Raw genomic sequence first — 24,971 nt, 5'->3', positions numbered from 1 at the left:
GGCATGCATCAAAAACTGGGAGGAGCGCATCGCGAAAGCCAGGCAGAAACTGGGCTTGTGGGAGCAACGCTCGCTCTCCATAACAGGGAAAAACCTGGTGATCCGGTGCGAGGTGCTGTCTGTGTTGTTGTACGTGGTGCAGGTGTGGCCTATCCCCAAATCCTGCTCTGCAGCAGTGACACAGGCCATCTTCAAATTTATCTGGAGATCAAAGATGGATCGTGTCCGGAGGGAAGCGATGCACAAATCTCCAGAGAACGGAGGGAAAGACATTCCCAACGCCGCCCTCATCCTGATGGCCACCTTTGTGTGCGGCTGCATCAAGCTGTGCGTAGATCCTCGGTACACCAACAGCAAGTGCCACTACTTTTTGAGGTTCTACCTGTCCCGAGTGTTGCGAAGGATGGGTCTGGCCACACTGCCGCGGAACGTTCCGAGTAGTTGGACCGTACCGCAGCACCTGTCCTTCGTGGAGAAATTTTTCCGCAAACACTCCTTTGACCACAAGGCGATTAAGCAGTGGTCAGCGTGTAACGTCCTTGGGGCCCTGAGAGAAAAGGAGACGGCGGATCCTGTCGGATGGTTCCCTGAGCAGACTGTCAGTGTCATCTGGCAGAACGCCTCATCACCAGAACTGACAAACAAGCACCAAGATCTGGCTTGGCTGGTGGTGAGAAGGGCACACCCCGTCAGATCCTTTATGCACGCTCGAGGTCTCAACAGCACCGCACGCTGCCCTCGAAGCGGCTGCGGGGCTGACAAGACGGTCGCACACCTCCTTCTGGAACGTGCCTTTGCAAAGAAGGTCTGGAGCGAGATGCAGTGGTATTTGTCGAGGTTCGTCCCGAGCAGCTCGGTGACGCAGGACTCTGTGCTCTACGGGCTGTTTCCGGGGACGCACACCAAGACAAATATCAACTGCTGCTGGAAGGTCATCAACTCGGTGAAGGACGCACTTTGGTCCGCACGAAACTTGCTGATCTTCCAGCTGAAAGAACTGTCCTCGACCGAGTGTTGCAGACTGGCACATTCCAAGGTCCAGGACTACGTGCTGAGGGACGGGCTGAAGCTTGGGGCAGCCGCCGCAAAGGCACAATGGGGAAAGGCCACACTGTAAGGCCTTTTAACGGAGGCAGACCGAGGGCCCAGGAACTGCAGAATACCCTCGACCTGCGTAGATGTGTGCCAATCTGAGCACTAACGGCACACAGAAATCTATTGAGGCATGTATATAGTTTTTAAGTATTGAAATGTAATCATTGTAATTAGCACAAATCTGTAAATATTGAGACATGGATATAGTTTTTAAGTATTGAAATGTAGTCACTGTAATTTGGACAGGCCTGTAAAAATGTTTTGATTCCACATTGTTTGCTATCAAAGCCCTGTACACTGTAATAGATTACTTGAGATTTTTATGAATAAAGTATATTTTTGGAAAAAAAAATCTGTTCTTATCAGTTTAATATCTGATAGTTCCCCGATCTGGGGACCAAATATTAACCTGATTTTTGGAACAGGGCGCTGGGGAAAGGGGCTCGCTCCTACCACGCCACGCATCGACCTGGTCTTGCACTCTCTCCAGGAACGGTGCACTGACTCACAAGAGCATCAAAAACAGAACATGTGGCAGCACCTGCCTACTGGCACAGCAGGTGTCGACGACAGAGTAAAGGACGCACACGCTGAACCCCCTGCTGCGCTGCGACGCCACTGCAGCACTCAGGCAGGCTGACGGTTTTTCTGTGGCCAGCAAGCGGCGCGTGAAAGCCAGTGGCTGAGGAAGGGAGGGGGGTCAGGTAGAAATTGAGAGACACTTGAGCTCTGTTGCTATTGGTGGACCTTAATGCTGGTTTCAAGCCTCTGGCTTGGACCTAACGCCGGTACAGTACGACTCAGTGTCATCGAGCTATGGCTGCAGCTGCATCGAGAGCTCCAAGCTAAGGGCTGCCCAACACCATCCGGGTGAAGGCTTCGGGAGGAGACTCGCCCGTGGGCCGAGACTTCGTGGTGAAGAAGGTTCTGTTCGAGTGCTGTGGGTTCCAGGCAGCAGACGTCTACGGTGTGGCTGAATACAACAACCAGCCCTACGTGGACGTCAGCTTCAGGAGCCTGTCAGGATGCCTCAAGTTCCTGACAGCCCTCAAGGAGAAAAGCAAAGAGGGGCCCCTCTCCATCCTGACGGCGGAGCCCCTGTTCACCGTACCGTCCCAGCGGAACCGGGTTATCACGTTCCAAATGTATAACCACTACGTCCCTGCGGCTGACGTTCCTCTCCAGGTACGTGGAAGTGAAGGGTGAGAGTGTGGACGTGATGGACAAGTACGGGATCTGGACCTGTAAGAGACAGGTGAGAGTAACTCTCAGGACTGACCCCAACGGAGACCTCCTGCACCCGCCCTCCAATTTTGCCATCAGGGGGGAATCGAGGCTTCCTATACTACGCGGGACAGCCACGAGTGTGCCGAATCTGCGGAAAAACCGGCCATTTTGCTGCAAACTGCAGCACCACCTTCTGCAGAAACTGCCTGAAGGAGGGGCACGCGACAAAGGACTGCAAGGACAGCAAATGTTGCAACCTGTGTGGGGAGGCTGGCCACGTCTACAGAGCCTGCCCCAAGCGAAAGGTCACTTACGCCCAGATCACCAGAGGCGGAGTGAAGAAGGCAAGCGTCCCTGCCACCTCAGAGGGACAGACGACCGGTCCAGAAGCAGGCCCGGAAAAGGCTTCGGAAGGACGAGTGGACCCCCCAGTGCAGCAGGAGGACGCATCGTCAGCACCACCAACAGAGGACGCAGAAGCCATGGAACAGGAGAGCGCGGAGCTCGAAAGCCCCTGGCTGAACGTCAAATCCAGGAGAAAGATACGGAAAAGGAAATCCGTGGCAGCGAGAGCCTTTCGTGGTGACGTCTCCTCAGACAAGGAGAGAAAAGCTGCCAGACGACAGAACCGCAAGAGGGTCTTTTTAAAAGCGGCACAGGATCCACAGGTGACAGAGACAACCAACGCCATCGCAGCAGCAGCAGACCATCCAGACGATGGAGGCAACACTGCGGCCGAGGCGATCCCAACTCCGCAGAGCAGGAACAAGGACGCTGACACCGTCTGGTACGAAGACCGGCCAGCAACCCCGACGCAAACCGACAGCCACAGGACTCCGACGATGTCACCCGGTCTCCGGCGAGGATCTGAGGCAGGTTCGGACGGTTACATCAGCCCGGCCGCCCTGCAGAATTTCGTCAGCGCCACAGGAATGCGGAACCTGGTGCATGCTGACTGACAGACATGTAAGAACTTGCAAATCTCTTTCTACTTTAAAAATGTCTTTTAAGTTTGCCTCGGTTAACGTACGCAGTGTCAAGGACGGGTTGAGATGTGCATCCACATTATCCTACCTGGCCAACGTCAAAGCCGACCTGCTGTTCCTGCAGGAGTGTGGGATCCCTCACCTCAGCAGCTACAGGCGTTGGTCGAGTGTGTGGTCCCACGGACCGTCCATCTGGTCAGGTGGGAACGACTGCCGCTCCTCGGGCCTCGGCATCCTGCTGCGGGGAGGTGGCTTCACCATCTCCGAAGTTAGGGAGGTGGTGGGTGGGGGGACGCCTTCTCGTAGCAGACGTCACGTACAAAAACTGCCCTCTCAGGCTGATTAATGTGTATGCCCCTGCCGTCAAAACCGAGCAGCTGGCGGTTTTTGAGCAGCTGCCGCTGCTGCTCTACCTCCAGGCTGGTCATTCTGGGTGGGGATTTCAATTGTATCATAGACAAGGCCGACCGATCCAGCAGGGCTGAAAACAAACTGGACGCTACGTCCAGAGCCCTGCTGGAGACGGTCAAAGATGCCAAGCTGCTCGACGTCTTCAGCAACCCAGCAGACGGAGGGCAGCGCAGGTACACGTGGTCGCGGCCCGATGGGTCGGTTCGCTCCAGGATCGACTTTATGTTTGTGTCCCGCGCGCTCACGGTCAGGCCCACCGACGTCAGGCCGGTGTTCTTTTCTGACCACTGCCTCCTGCTGGCCGACTGTCAGCTGGAGGCAAACCAGAGAGTGGGCAGGGGGTCCTGGAAACTGAATGTAGAACTGTTGACCCCAGAGAACCTCAAGAAACTCAGGAGGATTTACCATGGTTGGAGGACCGTGAAACCCTTCTTTGAGTCTCCAGGTTTCAGGGATAGGTCAGGAGAAAGGCTGCTAAGTATCATCATCCGTTTTCTATCTCTCCCTTTCTTATGTTTGTCCATCTTTCTTTCTGCTGCCCACTTCCTGAGTTTATCTTGCTCTGTCTCCTGTTACAATTTTGAGTTTAATAGAATTGTTTTGTTTTATAATCATCTGTTAATTTATAAAATTGTGAGTTTAAGACTATAACCCTAATTTAAGATCAATAAAAGTGGGTGATGCACTCCTACCACAGTCTGCCTGAGTTTAAAAAAAACAATTTTAGTTGCAAAAAGCAATCTTTAACACGGTTTAGTTGTTTGTTTGTGAAGAAGGAACACGTGTATACACTTGGGGAGTATGACATTCGTTCAACATTCACAATGAACAGACACAAATTTCCCTGAGACCCAGAAATATACTGTCCATTTTAAATTGATAAAAGTTGTTTGGAAACCAATTTTTTTCATTCATTCACGGGATGTAAGGACCAGCATTTGCTGTCCATCCAAAGGTGCCCTATTACTGAGTGAACTGTTACCCAGTTGAAGCGAAAATATGTTCAATCACATTGGATCTGGAGTGAGATGCTGGCAGATTTCCTTCCCTAAACGAAACTGGTGAGTTAGATGAATTTCCTTTACGAAACCTGTGACTTTTAATTTGATTTCGCCATCTGAAATGTAAGTTGAACCGGGGTCCTCAGAGAATGTCCCTAGGTTTTGTATGCTAATGGCAATCACCCCATGCCACTACCTGTTGTATAAGACTGTTACATCGTTAGTCAGTACACTAAACAGTATTGAAGCTCCAATCTTGTATTATTAAACCACTCTCTGAAAAGTGTTCTGATATCTCCCATCTAGGGAATGTATGGTTTTCTAAGTAAAAAATCTTGTTGGTGAATTCCCCTGATGTTAAGTCCCTGAGATGGTGTATTTGACTGTATGTGCTCTTTACTCCAATATAACGATGATTAATCTACTCTAACCTTTAATATTTCTATTCATTCATGTTTCTACTTACATATAAATGTAAATAGGTTTATGGACGAAAAGGGATTGGTTTAGATTAGTGGGTCAATGTTTTTTTTAAAAAATAAGACTGGTCGGCGCAACATTGTGGGCCGAAGGGCCTGTTCCGCGCTGTAATGTTCTATGTTCTATGTTCTATATAAATTTGTTGTGTTTCTGGTGCCAGAGATTGCTTTCTCTATACGGCTCGTCACATTACAAGCAAGTTACTTTGTTTTGTTTTCCTTTTTTTCCGCTTTGCTCTTCCTGCAACTGAGACCTCAGAAACAGTGTCACCTCTTGCCTGCACCTTAAGCAAGGAAATTGTACTTTTGTAGCTGTCAGTACGTATGACATTCATGTTGCGCAACAATTTCAATTGCTGGAAGTTAGTTCTTTGCATTTGCCTCCTTGCATTTACCAATAATTTTAACAGTGATTGTCTTTCATCAATCTTGACAATAGAACATCTAATATGTGTTAACCAGGTGTCAGACTCGTTGGACTACGAGGCACTTTCACAATATTTATCATTCTCTCTCAATCCCTCCTCAGTCTCTCACTTTCTAAAACTATTTCTCAATCTCTCCCCCTCCACACCCCACGATAACCATCTCGCTCGCTGTGTGTTATTTCATTATTTTACGCTGCTCCATCTCTCAATATGATTCTCTCTCTCTCCCTCCTTCTCTCTCTCCATTCATTTTATCCTAATCTCTCTCATCACGTGCTCTTCATCCTCATCGTCAGCTCATGGAATGGCTACAAAGCACAAGGAGGACATTTCCACTCCCACATCGCTGCTGTCTCTTTGCCAGACCAAATGCACTCTTTAATCTGCGGATTTTCATTCTTGACATAATGACCACCTTCACTTTCAATTGCACCATGGAACCTGTCTCACCTGTGCTTTCATACAAATAATTCCACTTTCTTCCTCTAATAAACCATGCATTTTCCTCACTTCTGCTTACGCCCCATTTGTCAATCGACTTAATTGAAGATGCCTGCTCTTCTGCCCCGCTTTCATCTCCTTCTCCTTTCTCCTACCTGTCTTTCTTACTCTGTCAGATGCATGTTCTCAGAGGGCTAAAAATTTCTCACTTTAAGCTGTAGTTGCTTCATTTTTTTCTCTTTAAAAAACATTTTCCCCAACCACAGTCACCATCCTATGTGAAGGAAGTTGTGATTCAGCAGGCACTGCTTCTGGGTCTTAGTTGGATATTCCGGATACAAGCCCCATTCCAGGAAGATTATCCTTTAAATTCAGCTTAATAAAACTAATTGATGTTCAATTTGTTCACTCACTGCACTATCGGACATGATTCACACAAATAGGGGAATGGCTGTGTAAATATTTGGGAAAGAAATGGAAACTTGATGTGACTCCCCATAGCAAAGTATAAGCAATGCAATGCCCCTGAATGCGAAACATCATCACAGTGATATCTGTCATCAGCACCACTGCCTTCATGGTGTAACCAAGAGCTTCAAGCTTTTTCGAGATTCCACATAGAAAGAAGTGAATTGGTTAAAGATTGGCATCTCTGATGCTGTGGTCTTCAGGTTGAAGCTGAAATGGATAACGTCCTTGGTAACTCCGGCTACAGACAAAACAAGGGTTTTGGTCTTGACTTCCACGCAGAGGAGCTGGGCACAACATCATTGCTGATGGATTTGAATGAGTAACATTTCTCCTCTATTTTTTGATGGGCACGATCACTAAAGTTGACCAGACTGCAGAACATTGATCTGATCATTTTGCTGAGCTATCGCAAATCTCTGTCTGTCACTTGCTGTTGAACTTAAGTGAATTTCTTTATTCCGGCTTCATTAGATAAGCACTTCATTTTCCAGGGAACCCTATGGCTGCTCCTGACAGCTTCTCTTGCACGCTTCATTGAACAGCGATTTATCACTTGACCTGGGGGGAATAGTTAAATTAATGATGGCTTCACCGTGATGGTTAATTTTCAGACATGCTGGGCTAGAGTTTACAGAGGCAAGTTGAGTAGAATTTTGGTGCTGATGTCTCACAGCATCATGAGAATGTTTTGAGCTGCTGGACTTGTTCTAAATTCATCACATTTTACACTATTATTGCCACAACATACGATTGAGTGCCGACACCGTGTGGAGGTGAGTCCTTGTCAACACAATGACTGTGTGGTCATCAATTCTACGAATAATGAAATTGTGAGGTGTTCAAGGAGACAGACTGAGTAGAGCAGACTTCTGTTGTGAAGTGAATACAGCAGCTTCCCCCGGAAAACAGCTGTAAAACCTTTTCCCAGAAGATCCCACAGCTGCCGATGTGCTGCACAGACAATATGCACAAGAGATAAGAGAATGGGAAATTTGACAAACAAACTAGAACAGAGATAACATGGAGATTTGAATCATAGCCATGAAGGTGTTTGTTTTAATAACTGTACATGATCTTTGGGCAACCCTGCAGAAACTGTAACTGATTAACAAGGCATTTAAATGTTGCAAAAGTGAAAAATCAACACTATTAACTGTAACTATATATCAATGATTTTGAACAATTGTTACTGCTGATTGGTGTGCACAACTATATCGTAAAATAACCAAAAGTATTATTCGTGATGCAATGAATCAATCAGGAAATCTGTATATCAATTCATCCTAAATCTCATCAGGGTCCGACACCTCCTATCTCTGAGTAAAGACAGAGCTATTTCCTTCATCCAGCTCACACCACTGTCCATCCTGTCTTCCTGGCTGACCTGTTATTAATGTTGCCTCACTGTCCTCTAATTTATTGGACTGGTTGGGCCGATCTGGATTTCAGTGTTGCAATGACATTGTGAATCTCCATTTATCAGGACTCCAGTTGTATCTCAGTTGTGGCTTGGGTTGAACAACACTTTTGCGTCCAGGAGTGGAATCGGTGCTGCTGCTGTTCGGAGTGTGTGTAAGAAATTCCATTCTGATCATTTGAGTTGTTATAAGCATTTGGTCATTTTGATCTGTTTCTCCGACCATGGATTGTTTGCCTGGGACGTGGGACTGACTGAAGAGCATTTGCCATTCTGTCTGAAAGCCTTGAGCGAGGTGTCAGAATCTGTCAGTAACTGATCAGCCCCAGCATCGTATCCAACTGCGCGACTCTGCTGACAATACAGAGTTTACACCTAAATGTTGCTGGTTTCAATAAATATACGCTGTTTTGTGTGTTTCCGAATACGGGTGAAAATGAATGCAAAAGGCCAGGTCCTAAATTTGAGCCTATTGGTGATGAGCATAATTTTAACTAACCTGGAGAGGTTAACAGTAAAAGGGTTGTATATTTAACACTGACCAGCTGAATTGATGCAATTTCTTTGTGGCAGTATGTACAGACTGTACACATACATTTCTATTGAATTTGAGCATTGGGCAGGCTGGTAAACCTCCAGGGAGAGGATGAAGTAGCTGTCATAGAACATAGAACATAGAACACTACAGCACAAACAGGCCCTGGTTTCCAATGGGGGTACCAGAAGCATAGACACGGGTCAAGGGAGGTGCAGGAAAAATACATTGTTAAGATGGCGGCGCGGGCTCGTTGGGCCGAAGGGCCTGTATCCCGTACTGTGTGGTTCTCTGTTCTTTGTTCTTTGTTGTTCAGCCCACAAGTTGCGCTGATCACATCCCTACCTACCAGGCCTATCAATAATCCTCAACCCCATTAAATCCCATGTAGTTATCCAGAAGTCTCTAAAAAGACCCCAACGAGTTCGCCTCCACCACCGACAGCAGCTGATTCCACTCACTCGCCACCCTCTGAGTGAAAATCTTACCCCTGACATCTCCTCTGTACCTGCTCCCCAGCACCTTAAACCTGTGCCCTCTTGTAGCGACCATTTCAGCCCTGGGAAATAGCCTCCAAGAATCCACCCTATCTGTACCTCTCGACATTTTATAAACCTCTATCAGGTCGCCTCTCAACCTTTGTCTCTCCAGGGAGAAAAGACCTAACTCCCTCAACTTATCCTCATAAGGCATGCCACCCAATCCAGACAACATCCTTGTAAATCTCCTCTGCACCCTCTCAATAGCTTCCTGTAGTGAGGCGACCAGAACTGCGCACAGTACTCCAAGTGGGGTCTGACAAGGGTCTTAGAAAGTTGCAGCATTATCTCCCGATTCCTAAACTCAATCCCTCGATTAATGAAGGCTAGTACACTATACGTCTTCTTGACCACATCCTCCACCTGCAAGGCCGATTTGAGAGTCCTTTGGACCCGGACTCCAAAGTCCTTCTGATCCTCAACACTGCTAAGAGTCCTACGCTTGGTATTATACTCCTTCATCCCATTGGACCTGCTAAAATGGACGACTACACATTTATCCGTGTTGAAGTTGTTCTGCCACTTCTCCGCCCAGTCTTGCATCCTATCTATGTCTCGCTGCAACTTCTGACATCCCTCCAGACTATCCACAACACCACCAACCTTCGTGTCGTCAGCAACTTATCAACCCATCCCTCCACTTCCTCATCCAGGTCATTTATGAAAATGACAAACAGCAAGGGTCCTAGAAGAGATCCCTGGGACACTGCACTGATGACCAACCTCTATGCAGAAAAAGACGCATCCACAACCACTCTCTGCCTTCTGCAGGCAAGCCAGTTCTGTACCCACAAGGCCAAAGCCCCTTGGATCCCATGCACTCTCACCTTCTCAAGAAGTCTTGCATGGGGGACATTATGCCTTTGCTGAAGTCCATGTAAACCACATCCACCACTCTTCCTTCGTCAATGTGTTCAGTCACATTCTCAAAGAATTCAACTAGGCTCGACCTTGTCACAATTGCTCTTCCAGCCAATACAGCCGTTGTTGTTGTCCATGCAACCACATCCTGGAATGAATGGATTGCGCAGAAAAAGATTTGAGGAGAAGCACCAGCAATAACTGATAGTTCAGTGGCAACTAGTGAAGATATAAAATAAACTCGATGAAAAATAAAGATGAGAGCAGCATTCAAAAGACAATGATTTAAGATCCTAAAACCAAGGATCAGGTCGCACCATTGCAAGCAGTTCACATGAAGTTACAAAATAAAATGCTGCGAATCTAAAATGAAAACGACAAATTGGTGTCTCGAGTTTGCATACTTATTCTGCAAATGTCAAGAGGGATAGAAATGTAACAGAACATACAGTAGGAGAGAGGTGGAGACGCTGGTGCATAATAAAAGGTCCGACATAGGCACGATGTTGGAAGACATTGTCAAAAATTCATGGACACAAGAATAAAATGAGCGCAACTGCTACTGGTGAAGACTAAAGAAGAAATCTACTTATCTCATAGTGTTGAGAATATTTGTATTCCTGAATAATAAGCTTCACCATAGGAGTACTTCATTTTCAGGCGTGCTTGTTACTGCTCTTGACATCCTCTCCTGCTCATTTGAATATAGTTGATCAGTTGGATTGCTGGGAATGATAGATTTAAGGCGGACAGCACACATAGGTTTACAAGTGGTAATTGAACATTTTTTTTTGCTTCTGATGGGCCACAACGCCTCATGGACAATGTGAGCCAGAAGAACTGTTGGAATTCTGTCGCATTTTACACAGCAGAAGCGCCAAAAGCGCTCGGAAACGTTGGCTGTCTGGGAGGTCAGCACTTTGCCTTCATAAAATCTGCGCTGTTCTGAATGATACGATCACTGCCGTGAAGAGCTGCAGCAGCTGGTGATATACAGGTGAAGACGATGCTACATGTATTTTTCTTTTGTTCCTTCTTGATTGTTCTCTCAAAAGATGACTCTGGTCAAGTCTGGCAGTCCCCTGTTCTCACCCAACACTGTTCTGCAAGGGTGATGCAGAGACATTCTTGGTTACCAGCAGACCAGTCTTCCAGCCTAAGTTTTTTTATTGTTCACCATGAAGGAGTACAAATCCTTAGCTAAGAGAGGGTGGTATGTGAATATCCTTTCCTCTTGTTCTGCAGATACTTGTAGAATGCCTTGGGGTTTTCCTTAATCCTGCCTGCCAAGGCCGTCTCATGACCCATTCTGCGTCCCTTAATTTCCATCTTAAGGTCCTTCCTATTTGCCGTATACTCTTCTAGATCCCTAACATTACCTAGCTCTCTGAATATTTTGTAAGCTTTTTTTTCTTCTTAACTGGATTTATTACAGCCTTTGTACACTATGGTTCCTGTAGCCTACCATAACTTCCCTGTCTCATTGGGACATTGCTATGCCGAACTCAAGAAAAATATTCCCTCAAAATTCGCCACACTTCTCCTGTACGTTTCCCTAAGAAAACCTCTTTACAATTTAAGCCTCCAATTTCCTACCTGATAACCTCATAATTCCCCTTACTCCAATTAAACACTTTTCTGACTTGTCTGATACTATCTCTCTCCAATGCTATTGTAAAGGAGAGAGAATTATGATCACTATCTCCAAAATGCTCTCCCACTGAGAGCAAGTTCATTTCCCAATACCAAATCAAGCACAGCCTCTCCTCTTGCAGGTTTATCTACATACTGTGTCAAGAAACCCTTCTGAACACACTCAACAATCACCACCCCCCCCACCACCCCCCCCCCCCCCCCCCCAATCTAAACCTCTTACCCTAGGGAGATTCCAACCAATATTTGGGAAATTAAAATCTCCCATCTCGACAATTCTGTTATTATTACACCTTTCCAGGATCTGTTTCCCTATCTGCTCCTCAACATCCCTGTTACTATTGGGCGGCCTATAGAAAACACCCAGTAAAGTTATTGTCCCCTTCCTGTTCCTAACCTCCACCCACAGAGACTCCGTAGACAATCCCTCCATGGGGCCCATCTTTTCTGCAGCCGTGACACTGTCCCTGATCAACAGTGCCATTCCCCCACCTCTTCTTGCCTCCCTCCCTGTCCCTCCTGAAACATTTGAAACCCGGCACTTGAAGTCTCCAGTCCTGTCCCTGAGACATCCAAGTCTCTGTAATGGCCACAACATCACATTTCCAAGCAGCAATCCATGCTCTAAGCTCATCCACTTTGTTCACAACACTCCTTTTGTTAAAATAGAGCTCGGTCTGAGCTCCCTCCTTCTCTATCACCTGCCTATCCTCCCTCTCACACTGTCGACAAGCTTTCTCTATTTGTTAGCTAACCTCCTCTTTCCCAGTCACTTCAATTTGATTCTCACCCCCCAACTATTCTAGTTTAAACTCTCCCCAGTAACCTTCACAAACCTCCCCACCGGGATATTGGTCCCCCTGGGATTCAAGTGCAAACTGTTATTTTTGTACAGGTTGCACCTGCCCCAAAAGAGACCCCAATGATCCAAAACCTGAATCCTGTCCCCCGCTCCAATCCTTCAGCCACACATTTATACTCCACCTCATTCCATTCCTACTCTCATTGTCACGTGGCATAGGCAGCAATCACGAGATTATTATCTTTGTGGTCCTTTTTCTCAACTCTCTACCTAACTCCCTATATTCTCCTTTCAGGACCCCTTCCCTGTTCCTACTTATGTCATTGGTACCAGTATGTACCACGACTTCTGGCTCTTCTCCCTCCCACTTCAGGATATCTTGGACGCGATCAGAAACATCCTGGATCCTGGCACCAGGGAGGCAAGCTACCATTTGAGTTTCTCAAATGCCTCCACACAATCGCCAGTCCGACCCTCTCACTGTAGAGTCCCCTATCACTACTGCCTTCCTCCTCCTTTCCCTACTCTTCTGAGCTACAGGGCCGACTCTGCGCCGGAGGCATGACCACTGTTGCTTCCCCCAGGTAGCCTGTTCTCCCATCCCCCCAATAGCACTCAAGCAGGAGTACTTATTGTTAAGGGGCACAGCAACTGGGGTACTCTCTGGTACCTGACCTTTCCCCTTCCCCTTCCTAACCGTGACCCACTTGTCTGCCTCCTGTGGCCCCGGTGTGACCACCTGCTGACACTCCTCTCTATCACCTCCTCACCCTCACTGACCAGACGAAGGTCATCGAGCTGCAGCTCCAGTCCCCTAACGCGGTCCCTTAGGAGCTGCATCTCGACATACCTGGCGCAGATATGGGCGTCCGGGAGGCTAGGCGACTCCAGGACCTCCCACATCTGACACGGAGAACAACAAACTGGCCTCACACTCATAATTCCCCCTTTCTTCAAATAACACAGGAAAAACTAAGAAGTAAACCTACCCTGCCTCATTCATTGCCACCTAAGCCCTTTGAGCTAAAGCCCTTCAGCTCTCACTCTGCTTCCTGCTCACTCCACTGTCCGTTAACAATGTTGCCCAGTGGCTAGAGCAGCCTGTTTTTTTAATCCTCGCGCACTATTGGCTGACTTCAGGCACCTGCACAGTCTAAAAAAAACTCCGCGAGAAAGAACTGTTAAAAAGAGCAACAAAAACTCTCTTACCCTCAGCACTCCTGCCACCAATCACTCCCTTTCTGCCTTGCTCCGACCGAACAAGGAGGTAGATCTTCCCAGGCAAGTGACTTTTAAAGAAAAAGAAAAAAAACTTCCCGGACTACTCCGTGGCCCACTTCCGTTTACAGTTTAAAAATAAAGGGAAAATAACTCTGCAAAAAAGAAAGGTAAAAAAAACAATAAATCTCTTACCCCAAGCACTCTTGCCACGAATCAATCCCTCTCTGCCTTGCTCCGACCAAACAATGAATAGAAATATAAAATGTAGGTTAGATTGATCATCGCTATATTGCAGTGAAGAGGACATGCAGTCAAATGATCCATCTCAGGGACCCAACATCAGGAGAATTCACCAACAAGATTGTTTCCTTAGAAAATCATACACTCGCTAGTTTTGAGATAACAGTTAAACATTTCAGAGAGTGGTTGAATAATACAAGATTGGAACTTCAACAATGTTCTGTGCACTGACTAATAATATAAATGTCTTAGGGAGCAGGTGATGGCATGGGGGTTTGCCTTTGGAATACAAAACGTCTAGGCTAACATCTCAATCATCCTGGAGTTTCTGGCCTATTATCCCATAACCCCACACATTCATCATACCGATTCTTTATACGCCTTTAAATTTGGGGGGAAAAGGGACATTTAGGATGGTAAATCCACCGAAACCGCGTGCCTTTTGACTTTGGGAGGAAACCGGAGGAAACCCACACAGACAAAAGAAGAACGTGCAAACTCCACATAGAAATTCAGCCAAGGCCCGAATTCATAGAACATAGAACGGTACAGCACAAACAGGCCCTTTGGCCCACACATTGCGCCAATCACATCTATACCTACCAGGCCATAAACTATCTGTAACTCCCAATCCCATTAGATCCCACATACTCATCCAGAAGTCTTTTAAAACACCCTAGCGAGTTCGCCTCTACCACCACCAACGGCAGCCGATTCCACTCACTCACCATCCTCTGAGTGAAAAACTTACGCCCAACATCTCCTCTGCACTTGCTTCACTGCACATTAAACCTGTGTCCTCTAGTAGCGACCATTTTAGCGCTGGGAATTTCAGCCTCTGAGAATCCACCCTATCTATTCCTCTCAACACTTTATAAACCTCTATCAGGTCACCTCTCAACCTTTGTCTCTCCAGGGAGAAGAGTCCTAGCTCCCTCAACCTATCTTCATAAGGCATGCCTCCCAATCCAGGCAACATCCTTGTAAATATCCTCTGCACCCTCTCAATAGTTTCCACATTCTTCCTGTAGTGAGGCGACCAGAACTGCGCACAGTAAACAGTACACGATCCCTGTGACAGTGAGGTGGCTTTGTTAATCAGTGTGCCACAGTGCCACCCATACATAGAACAAGAAGATTTACAGACATAGAGGCAATAATGGGACTTAAGACATCCAACTTCCGAAGGTTCTGAGTGTTTCCATCCCAATGATGGAACGAACATCTAAAATACTTTCAATTTGTGGACCATAATTTTTGATTGGAAAACATTTCATATTACTCCGCTACGTAAGAGAGATATAAGCTCATCAATTATAAGCGAGCTATACTGATACATGTTATCAGACAAGACTAGAATACAATGTGATCCGAATAGAAGTGGTCCTGGAATTACAAGTTCAAACTCACCAGTAGAAATTGTAAAATGCCTGTTGTATCCCCTGAAATGATAGCGTTCGATAGGGAATAGAATAAAGTATTCAGGGTGAAAAATGGCCAGATAAGGGTGAAAAGGGAAACTATAATCGCCTGTTAGTACTCTGCTGCAGGGAATAGTAAGGAGGATGCACCATGTACTGTATTCAAAAAAAAACAAACACAATTACACACAATGGATGGTATGATGTTTACTTGCTCTGGGCACAGTAATCAATTCCATGTCAACAGTAAATTTAATGAATTTATGTTACGCAAAGAGTCTTTGTGTTGACGCACAATGGTGCACATCTGGATTATGTGCACAAGTCTTTTGCAATCTTGTTCCATGAGGTGTCAGTGTGCTGCTGGATCCTATCCTAGGGTGAATCAATAATTCCACGTCCTTAAACCATGGTCACTTTTGTGAGGCAGAGTGCAACCTGGTAGCCAGTCATCTCCAGGTTGGAGGCAAATAATTAATAGATGTGTGAACCGTTTGAAAGTAATAAATTGTTGTATTGCACAAAGGGCCACAATAAGATGATTCTGTTAACACCATTAATTCACTCTGCACCTATGGGTGTCCATACTTGTTTGTTCATAAGAATAATGTCAATTTGCACACTTCTGATCCCTATCTCTCAATTAGGTGACAGAAAGATCACAGTGCATAGTTCTCCTTTTCAGGGGACACACTAAGATAAGTTTGAGATCATTGGTCACTGCTCTGATACCAATATCATACATTTGGACAGCAGAGGGGACGATATGCACATATGGGTGGCACAATGGCATAGAGGTTAGCACTGCTGCCTCACAGCACCAGGGATTCAGATTCGATTGCCAGGTTGGGTCACTGTCTGTGTAGAGTTTGCGCATTTTCCCCGTGTCTGCATGGTTTTCCACCACACTCTGAAAGACTTGAACAGGCGCCGGAATGCAGTGACAAGGGGAATGTCACAGTAATTTCATTGCAGTGTTAATGTCAGCCTTACTTGGAACTAACAAATACACTTTAACATTACTTTATCTTCTTCACATACTTCGGGTAGTCCAATCATAGATCACTGTGCAAGTTGTTGGTCTTCAAACCCGTCATGTACAGCCGCCACCCCCCCCCTACTAATTTAAGCATAACTTAGAGCTATGTGTACGGTAATTTATCAGTGTACCTACCTCAGACAGCAATGGGAGAATTGTGTGCAGTTCCTGTTTCCATAAAATCCTTTGGGCCACACTGGGACTATTAAGTGCTGTCCATTTTCCCCAAATCTCATTTCTTGAACACAGTTGGAATACTGCACACAGTTCTGATATCCAAATCCCTCATTTCGAACCCCCTGGGTTCACTATGCACAGCCCAGTCATCGATCACTCTCAACTGGACAAATCCTGCAATACTATCCTTTTCTGCTCATATCTCTGTTATGCATTGTCAGGAGATTTAAGGTCTCAATAGTCATTATTCTGATGACACTGGTAGCAATGTGTACAGTTCGGGTATTAAATATGATCTACAATATTGGTTGTTGTGCTCACAGTATCGGTATCCATAACCCATAAAGGTAAAGCCTAAGATATTGCTATGACAGAGAGAGGCTAGAAGGTTAGGAAGCTTTCAAACATAAAAAAGGGATAAAAAAGTAATCAAAAAAAGAGCTCAGGTAAATTGCAAAAGAAAACAGGTGGAAAATAGCATGAAGGATAGCAAAAACTTTCATAGGTACATAAAAGGGAAGAGAATCACCAGGATGAAAGTTGATCCATTGGAAGATGAAACCAGAGAGTTAATATTGGGGACACTAAGATGGCAGATATGCTCAATCAATACTTTGTTTCAGTTATCACTGTGGACTGCAATAGCACCACTCCTATAGGAATGGCAAGTCAGAGATAATAGAAAGGGTATAACTTAAAACAATCAACATCGAAAGAGAAGAGGTACGCAGCAAACTATTGGTATTGAGGACAAATAAATCCCTAGGGCCTGTTGGCCGACATTCCAGGTTTCTTCGAGATATGATTTCCTCTGACATGGAAATAAGTGGATGCATTATCGAAAAACAACATGCTTTCTGAAGGTGAGGTCGTGTCTCACTAAATTGGTCGAGTTTTTTTTCAAGGAAGAGACGAAGATGATCAATGAGCGTAAGGCAGTGGATGATGATTAGTGGATGGACTTCCGTAAGGCCGTTGATCAGTGCTGGGACCTTTGTTGTTTTAAAAAGTATACAAATGATTTGGAGGAAAATGTGACTGCTTTGATTAGTAAGTTTGCAGACATCACAAAGATTGGTGGAATGGGGTTAGCGATGAGGAGCGTCAGAGGATGCAACATAATATAGCCTGGTTGGAGACTTTGGCAGAGAGGTGGCAGATGGAGATTAACCCAGAAAAAATGTAATGTAATGCATTTTGAAAGATCCAATACAGATGGGAAATATAAATTTAATGGCAGAACCCTCAAGGGTACTGACAGCAGAGGGATCTGGTTGTACAGGTACACAGGCCACTGAAAGTGAAAGTGCAGGTGGAGAAGTTAGTCAAGAAGGCATACAGCATGCTGGCCTTCATCAGCTGGGGCACTAATTTTCAAAATCATCAAGCCATGCCGCAGTTTTATATTAACTTAGTTCGGCGGCACGTGAAATATAGTCTTCATTTCTGGTCACCTCACTACCAGAAGGATGTGAAGGCTTTGGAGAGGGTACAGAAAATATTTATCAGGATGCTGCCTGGTGTGAGGAGAATTCGGATAACCTTGGTTTGTTCTCACTGGAACGACGGAGATCGAGGAGCGACCTGATAGAAGTCTACAAAATAAAGAGAGACATGGCCAGAGTGGATGGTCAGAAACCTTTTCTCTCTAAGTAGAAGAGTCAATTCCTTGGGGGTAAGGTTAAGGTGTGAGGGGTAAGGTTTAACGGAGATGTACAAGGCAAGTCTTTTACACAGAAGGTGGTGGGTGCCTGGAACTCACTGCCAGGGGAGGTAGTGGAAGCAGATACGATGGTGATTATTAGGGGCATCTTGACAAATACTTGAATAGGATGAGAATAGAGGGATCTGGTCCCCAGAAGAGTAGGGGATTTTATTTCGTTCAGGCAAATGGTCGGTGCCGGCTTGGAGGGTCTGAAGACCTGTTCCTGTGCTGTAATTTTCTCTGTTCATTGCTCTTTATTTTTTGTTAAATATTTCAAATGTATGTGAAATATCAGCATAAATGTTTTAAATCATAATTACTTGTTTAAAGCTCTTGCTGCATTTACATGCGTGTAAACTGTTCTCTTGTTAGCCTTTTTTGAGATAAATTTAACACTTTGTTGGTTGTTCCGCCTTTGTCTTATCGTCTAATGTTTAAAAATTATGTTCACCTGTGAGGAGTGGCCCACATCCATGCCCCCTTCTGACCACTGGCGAGCCCAATACTAGGCCAGCAAATAAAATAGCCTAAAACCTAAGAGGTGATTGGTTCATGATTTCTACCTTAAACTTGATAGTCATCACTAATGTTATATAAATTATATATAACTGCATTTAAAACATAATCCTCACTCAAACCAACAATTCCAGGCAAAAAAAAATTATCTCATGTCGTCCTTTAGTAGATGTCTGACAATACATATTCTCATATACTGGAGGGTAATAAGGACAGTTCCCTGTCCACCTGTATCAACGTCTCTGCTGCTGCACCCACTCTGGATTTTGCTGCTAAATAACAGCAACATTTAAATGTTGTAAAATCATAATGATCATTCAGATAGTAATGGAGAAAAAAAACACTAACCCTTGCATATGTTTGACGCCAAATAACCCAACCAGCCAGCTGCCCAGTTCCACAAGGAAAATTATGTTACATCTGCAGAATGTTGACATTTGCTTATACCCAAGTTCACACCAAGCATTTTTTTTTTCATTTTTCACCGGCAATATTCCTTTTGGTTTTGTTCTGGCTTATTTAAAATAAAGTTGGGGGCGGGATTGGATGTGTTAAAAACAGAGTAGATTTCAGCAGTCTTTATCAATCCTGACAAGTGATAACCTCATCTAAAATCCACAAATGATACCTCAGGGCCCACCCCCATATCCAATGAAGATTTAAAGGTTCTGGTCAGACACCCTGTTATTTCCGTGATTTCCATCCCCCCCGACCCTGATTGAATGGGGTTAACTGAAGCTGTTTGTTCAGTAACTGTGATTAATATGTCTCCACGGATACATGCAGCGTCACTGGAGGCTTTCCTTCTTCTTTTAACAATGAAACCCATTTAATGTGTTATTCCATCGTGCCAGTGGGAGCGACAACTCCGAGACTAACAGAGATCATCAGTTGCAGAGACAGTGGGAGGAGAGGTCAGAATCTGGGAACAATGAACTGGAACATTTCAACAATGGATCAGAACCTGGGAACAATGCATCGGAACATTCCACCCCCACCCCGACAACCCTTTCCACCTTCTTATGTTTATAGTAGTGGCACTTTCACCGAGAGTTTTTATTTCATAACAAGTGAAATATATTCATGGCGGTTTGTACATGTAGTCTACTTTGTTCAAGGATTTTACTATCCCATCCTGGCTATAGTTGGTGTCCTAGGTAAGTGTCAAGTCCAGTACTTACTTCTGTAAACCCTATTTAACTTTATCCCTGATTTTGTCATTTGTTCTGCACTGCTACTGTTGTTTCTATTGCTGTTGTGTCTCTCTGTCCATTAATGAACACGACAAAACAGTGAAAACTGTTTCAGTGTATTTGATAGCTCAGATTATCTAAATTTCTCCCATTGTGGCATATGGTAAACCTCTATGTCAGTGATTATGTTTGTAAACTATCATTCAATGTATTAGTGTCTTTGTTATTGGAGTTATGGGTACATCTGCATTGACTTCAATGGTTCTCCCAATCTCTTTTCCCTATCTACTGATACCATCCCTGTACATAAGGTTAGCTCACAATAATTGCAACCTTTGTTAACCCTTTTACCCTGAGCTGAAATCTGACCCCATATCCTCTCCATCATTAATCCTGTTATCGTTGCCTCAGGAGTTTTATACTCTGGTCCCCCCAGCTGTCATTCTGAATACTGGATTCAACCGTACCAATTTTCCAATGACCAGCTGCCCAGTTACAAAGCTGCTGAACCAAAGCACATCTGTTGTCCATGTACCAACTCTCACAAAATCCCATTTACCCATCATTCATGTGCTCGTTCACTTCTGTCACCAGCTGCTCTGGAAAAGCCTCAGGTTACTCACTCACCTGATCAAATCTCCCCATGATCTGTTCATCTGATTCCCCCATTCTCCATCAATTTCACAAAATCTCTCTGTTTGTTCACATCCATACGGTACCTGAAAATACACACTCCACTCCACATTTTAAATAAAATGTCTGATCAAAGCTCCGAATGGGTCAATTGAATCATAAGTGAAGTGAAACATCTAACATTTCATGCTTACCATAGCCAAATTCAAATTGTAATATTTATGATCCAGTCAGACCTGATAAAACTGTTAGGACTCTCTGACCTGGGTATTATACGTGTGTGTGTGTGTGTGTGTGTGTGTGTGTATTTGTGTGTGTGTGTGTGTGTGTGTGTGTGTGTAGATATGTGTGTGGGTCTTGTTCTATGTGCAGTTGTGTGTGGTTGTGGCTTTTGTATGTCTGTGTGATGGTTTGTTTTCAGTGTATGTGTGTGTGAGTGTTGATGGGTGCAAGTTTGTTTTTGTGCGTACGTGAGCATGTAGGTAGGTGAGTTTCTTCCTGCATGTGTGTGTGAGTGTGTGTGTGTGTGTGTGTGTGTGTTTGTGTGTGTGTGTGTGTGTGTGTGTGTGTTCCTATTTCTCCAGGGGGAAAAATGTATATGTGAGTGTGTGTTCCTATGATTCTAGGAGAGTTTGTGTGTGCGGGTTTGCTGTCTTCTGCCTCTAGGAGAGTCTGTGTGCAAGTGTGTGTGTCCATGAATCTCTGGGAGATTTTGTGTTTTTTTTTATTCATTCGCGTGGCATCAGCATCGCTGGCTGCCAGCATTTATTGCCCATCCCTAGTTGCCTTTGAGAAAGTAATTGTGAGCTGCCGTTTTGAATCATGCAGTCCATATTCTGTCGGTTGTCTCACAATGCTGGTAAGGTGGGATTTTCAGGATTTTGACCCAGCAACTGCAAAGGAACAGTCAAGTCAGGATGGTCAGTGGCTTAGAGGCGAACTTGCAGTTCGTGGCATTTCCATGCATCTGCTTCCAGATGGAAATGGTCGTGGGTTTGGGACGTGCTGTCTAAGGATTTCTGGTGAATTGCTGTTGTGCATCCTGTAGATGTTACTGAGCATGTGTCATGGAGGGATTGAATGTTTGTAGATGTGGTGTCAATCAAGCAGGGTTCTTTGCTCTGGATGGTAGCAAGCTTCTCGATTTTTGTTTGAGCTGCACCTATCCAGGCAAGTGCAGTCATCCATCATACTCCTGACTTGTGCCTTGGAGATGGCAGATAGACTTTGGGGAGTCAGGAGGGGATTTGCATGCCGCAGTATCCCTAGCCACTGCCCTGTTCTTTTAGCCATTGTATTTATGTGGTGAGTCCATTTGAGTTTCTGGTCAATGGTAGCCTCAAGGATGTTGAGAGTGGGGGATTCAGTGCTGGTTCCACCATTGAATTTCAAGGGATGGCAGTTGGAGTGCCTCTAATTGGTGGTGGTCATCACCTGGCATTTATGTGGCACAAATGTTATTTGCCACTTGTCAGCCAAGCCTGGATATTATCCAGGTCATATTCCATTTGAGCATGCACTCTTTCAGTATCTGAGGAGTCATGAATGGTGCTTCACATTGTGCAATCGTCGGGGAACATCTGCATTTTTGACCTTATGACGGAGGGAAGGTCATTCATGAATTAGTTGAAGATTGTTGGATCTAGGGCATTATCATGAGGGACTCCTGAAGAAATATCTTGGAACTGAGATGACTGATCATCCGCAATCACAACCATTTTCATTGGTATCAGATATGAATCAAACCTGGGAGGTTGCCCTCTGATACTCATTCTTTCCTGTTTCTCTCGGGCTCCTCGATGCCACACTCTATCGATCTTGATGTCAAGTGTTGTCACTCTCACCTCACCACTGGGATTCAGTCTTTTGCCCATATTTCAATGAAGGATGCAATGAGGTCAAGAGTTGAGTGAAACTGGTGAAACCCAAACTGGGTGTAACTGAGCAGGTTAGTGCTGAGTAGATGCAGCTTGACAGCACTGTCGATGACCTCTTCCATTACTTTTACTGATGATCCAGTGTAATCTGATTGGGCAGTAACTGGCCAGGATGGATTTGTCCTGCCTTTTTATATACAGGACGTACCTAGGAAATTTTCCGCATTTTTGGGTAAATGTCAGTGTTTTAATTGTATTGGAAGAGCTTGTCCATGTTCTAGTGGACAAGCCTTCAGTACTATTACCAGAATGCTGTCAGGACCTATTGCCTTTTCAGTATCCAGTGTCTTCAACTGTTTCTTGATATCACGTAGTTGTGAATCGAATTGGCTGGAAACTGGCATCGGAGATGCTGGAGGAGTCAGAGATGGTTCATCCACGTGACACGTCTGGCTGAAGATTGTTGTGATTACTTCAGCCTTATTTTTTGCACTGATGTGTTGGGTTCCTCCATAATTGAGGATGAGGGTGTCTGTGGGGTTTCCTTCTCCAGTGAGATGCTAATTGTGTACTATCGTTCTCCACTGGATGTTCAAGGACTGCAGACCTTAAATCTGATCTGTTGGTTGTGATTTCACCAAACTCTGTCTATCACTTACTGTTTTGCCATTTGACATGCAAATAGTCCTCTTTGGTAGTTTTACTAGGTTGACAACTCATTTTTAAGTAGGCCTGGTGCTGCTCCTGGAATGCAATTCCACACTCTTCATTGAGCCAGGGTTGATCCCCTGGCTTGACAGTAATGGTTAGTGGGGAATATGCTGGGCCATGAGGTTGCAGATTGTGCTGGAGTACAATTCCATTGCTGTTGATGGCCACAGCCTCTCATTGATGCCCAGCCTTGATTGGCTATATCGGTTCAAAGTCTATCTCATTCAGCAAACATAGCACCACATAAAAGAGTGGAGGTTATTCTCAATGTAAAGGCAGGAGTTAGTCTCCACAAGGACTGTGTGGTTGTCACTCTTAGCAATTTCTTCATGAACAGATGCATCTACAGCCGGCAGGTTGGGAAGCATGATGCCAACTATGTCATTTCCTCTTGTTGGCTCCTTCACCACCTGCTACAGGCTCAGCCTTGCAGGTCTCTAATTTTGGACCTGACCAGTTTGATCGCTAGTGCTGCTGCCACATTTGGTGATGGACATTGAAATCCCCCACCTTGCTACCACTCTGCCCCTTACTACCCTCAGTGTGGTCTCCAAATGTTGTTAAATATGCTGGAATACTGATCAGCCAAATGAGGACGGTACATGGTAACCAGAAAAAAAAGGCTCCCTTGCCTTTGGTTATCTGAAAACATGAGAATTAGTGTGATCCAGAGTGGAAGTTAAGGACTTTCAGGGAAACTCCCTCCCAAATGTGTGCCACTGTGCCGCCACCTCTTCTTGATCTGTCCTGCTGATGGGACAGGACAAATTGAGCGATGGTGTCTGGAGTAAGCTACGATTCCGTGAGAATGACCACATCAGGCTGTTGCTTTTTAGTCTATGAGACAGTTCTCCCAAATTTAGCACTAGCTCCAGATGTTAGTAGGAAGAAGTTCCAGGGTCGACAGAACTGTTTGATTTTCCGTTGTTTTTTTCCCAGTGCCTCGGTCGATGCCAAGTGGTCCATCCATTTTCGTTCCTTTGTGGAGACTTTGTAGTGATTGTTTCAACTGAGTGACTAGCTTGGCAGTGTCAAAGGCAGTCAATCACATTAATGTGGCTCTGGTGTCACATGTAGGCTAGTGTTCTCAGTTGTTCAAAGAACATTTTCCGTGAGGCAGGGGAACACAATTCCAAATACAAAAGCGTTCCAAGAGGCACAATGCCGACAGGAACATTTGTCTGTTTGTGTGTGTGCATGTGTTTTTGTGTCTCCTGGAGATTGTGGGTTGTTTGTGACTCTATGAGTATTTGTGTGTGTGTGTGTGTGTGTGTGTGTGTGTGTGTGAGGCGAGGAAGGGGGGACTCTGTTCTTATGCTGCTAGGAGATTTTGTATCAACATGTGTGCCCCTGAGTCTCAAGGAGAGTTTGTGTGTGGATTTGTGTTCCTGTGTCTCTAGAAGTGGTTGTGTGTGTGCATGTCCGTGTGCACGTGTGTGTGTGTGTGTGTGTGTGTCTTTGAAAACAGCACTTCAGTGAAATTGGTGATTTCTTCTCCAGGCAGTTGTATGATTTTGCTTTTTCATTCTTTATCTTCCAGTGAACATACCCACAATTCTGACACTGATGAGCCAGAACTGTGGCCTGTCCAAATGTGTCACTCAATACCTGGTAGCCATGTCACTGGGAGATCTACTGGTCATTTTCCTTGACCTGATATTGAGACACATTCCCATTCTTCATGGGAAACATTTTCAATTCCTGAGGTCCATACCCGTGTGTAATATCCACGCCGTCCTGCTTTATGCAGCCACTGACTGTTCTGTTTGGTTCACCGTCGCTTTCACCTTTGATCGATTTGTGGCCATTTGCTGCCCCAAGCTGAAAAGTAAATATTACACTGAGAAATCGGCAGCTTTGGTTCTGGGAACAGTGAGTGTGCTGAGTTGTTC

At 45.2% G+C, this 24,971-nt stretch overlaps 1 pseudogene; it reads left to right on the top strand.

Moving 5' to 3' along the window:
* Positions 1-1,428: 1,428 nt before the first annotated feature.
* LOC145359346 (U2 spliceosomal RNA) lies at positions 1,429-1,601 on the top strand (annotated as a pseudogene).
* The last annotated feature ends 23,370 nt before the right edge of the window (positions 1,602-24,971 follow it).

Source organism: Carcharhinus amblyrhynchos, chromosome 27, assembly GCF_965287045.1.
Source record: "Carcharhinus amblyrhynchos chromosome 27, sCarAmb.v2.hapA, whole genome shotgun sequence".
Lineage (NCBI taxonomy): Eukaryota > Metazoa > Chordata > Chondrichthyes > Carcharhiniformes > Carcharhinidae > Carcharhinus > Carcharhinus amblyrhynchos.
This window is presented reverse-complemented; position numbering and strand designations above follow the sequence as displayed.